The sequence below is a fragment of the Triticum dicoccoides genome, chromosome 2B (genome assembly GCF_002162155.2).
Source record: "Triticum dicoccoides isolate Atlit2015 ecotype Zavitan chromosome 2B, WEW_v2.0, whole genome shotgun sequence".
NCBI lineage: Eukaryota > Viridiplantae > Streptophyta > Magnoliopsida > Poales > Poaceae > Triticum > Triticum dicoccoides.
The window spans coordinates 575,918,191-575,920,884 of NC_041383.1; positions in this window are offsets into that span (position 1 = coordinate 575,918,191).

Consider the following 2,694-nt stretch of genomic DNA (forward strand, 5'->3'; position numbering starts at 1 on the left):
CATGGCAATATTCCCGAGTATATGTCCGAGTGGCGGCCAAAGGAGAGTGCAAAGTAGTAGCTTACAAGCCTTAACTTTCATACTGATACTGGATACCTAGTTTATTGCCAGTTTGCCACATGCGACAACAGAGGATGTTTTTAGTGTATATATTATGCAAAATCTGGGTGGTTTTGAGAAGCGGACGTAAATCTCTGAATAAGATAGTATGTAGTTGTCGTCGTCAGTCCATACGTGTGTGGATCAAACCGGCCTCTGTCTAATTTCTTCTGTCACCTAATTATGCTGCTGAATTTGACATGAAACTGTTTGGACTCTGTCTGAACCAGTAAGCGAGTGTAACCTGCAGTTTTGTATACAAGGGAAAACCTGAAAAAGCGTTGCCGATGGTGATGATCGCTGATATATCTTGGTCAGCTTTGGATGTATTATGTTTTACAATCGCAGCCATGATGGTAGCGGATCTAGCACTAGATTGCATGCTTGCGTATCGATAGCCCCATATACTTCTAAATCATCTGGATATCACATCTTATTAGGTCACTGGTCGAATTCAGGCTTATACTATACAGGGACCAACAACAATTGCCCAACCAATGGTTTGTACTACCTCCGCCTTGGTGAATAAGTCATTTGCGTAGTTCTAGGTTGACGATTTAACTATCTAAATATGTATTATATGTGACAAAAAATACATATTTAGAAACTACATCCATGTAGAAATCTAGTGATATACTTTTCATGACATATAAAACATATTTAATTCCTCAAATCGATAACCTAGAACTAAGCGAATGACTTATTCACCTAGACAGAGGTAGTACTTAATTTAGGCTATTGTGCTTAAGTAAGGCTGCTAGCTACTCCCTCCGTTCCTAAATATAAGTCTTTTTAGAGATTTCAAATGGACTACCACATACGGATGTATATAGCCATATTTTAGAGTGTAGATTCATTCATTTTGCTCCGTATGTAGTCACTTGTTGAACTCTCTACAAAGACCTATATTTAGGAACGGAGGGAGTAGAAGATAGTAGTGCTATTATAAGACTGTGTATCAGACATCCAAGAAAGTACAAGTTCAGGTTACAGCAGCAGAAACAATAAGCAACAAGTTGAGAGGTGAGGTCAGTGGAGTACTTGAAAGGTATCAAATGATATTACAAAATTTATTTAGTGCGCTTTCGTAGGTCATCAGCAATGCACAGCCAGCAGTACAAAAATCACCTAACAACTCGGATCAATATGGACAACGGAATTTCTTGAGTCACACTGAATTTACATCACGCAGTAAGATCACTTTTTCTTTTCTTGTACTTCTGAAAAACTCCAAAATAATAATCCCTAAAAAGAACTCCAAAGTAACAAATACAGTAGTTTTTTTAGATGAAGTAACAAATAGTTAGGCCGATCCACTAAGAAGCTGGCCTGGTACTGGTAATTCACAAGTGGTGAACCTGGCATCCTTTTTCTTGGTAGATATTATTTTTTAAAACAGGCATCATTTAATCATATCCGAAATGGGCTACTTGGCCAAAATGTCATGACAGTCCTCCTCCCAAAGCGAAAAAGAAAAAAACAAAAGACATCAAAGGGCCTATTATACTCGTTCCGCTTGCCTGATGTGAGTCGTGTTGCACAAAGCCACAAACCGTGAGAGTGGTGAGAAGTGACACAATCATGGACTTATGAAATGGTGATCTCCTGAGATATAAGTAGGAACTTTCGGATTGAAGAGCTATTTTGTCTATAAGTGAAAAGAAGAGCTATTTTTTCCTATTTTATCATTTTTAAAATATGGAGCTATTTTATTATTCTGAAAAAACAGAGCTATTTTATTACTTTGGCAAAGTAGTTAAGAGTTCTGGCAACACTTGCTCATAAATCTAAACTAAAAAATAATTATGCCTTATGTTCCAACTTATAAGATGTATTAATTTTCTGAAAAGTCAGATATCGTTTATTTTGACCAAGTTTGTAAAGAATAATAAAATAAACCAAGTTACCTATTTTTCTTTTCTCTTTCTAAATTTATGAACAATTTATTTGAAACCAAGGATCATTTCTCAAATTGCTGAACAATTATTAAAAGTCAGAACATATTTCCAAACTTGTGCACAGTTTTAGAAATTTGGTAACATTTTGCAAGTTCATGTATGTTTTCTAAATCATGAACATTTTTTGCAGTACAAGAACATTTTTTAAATTTATGAACTTTTCATGAAACCAAGAATGTTTTCAAATACATGAACATATCTGAAATTCGGAACATTTTTTAAAATTATTGAACATTTTTTGAAATTTCAGAACATATTTGTGAATTCCTGAATATTTTTTGAAATTTGGATACACTTTTTAAATTTGTGATTTTTTTTGAAAGCCAAAACATTTTAAAATCCTAAACATTTTGTGAAACCCAAGATTTTCTTGAAATTGTATGTCATTTTTCAAAATTATGAACAGTTATAAATTCTGAGAACATTTTTTGAAATTCATGAACATTTTTCGAGTGTTGGAACTTTTTAAAATCTTGAATTTTTTTTTGAATTTGGGATTCGTGAACATTTTCTGAATTTTAAAAAATAAACAGGAAAAAAAGAAAAAGAAAAAGGGACGCGCCCGCCATGCACTTGGGCCGACCCAAAGTGCGCGCACAGGGAGGAGTGCACAATTGCTGGCTTTTCGCCGCTCGAC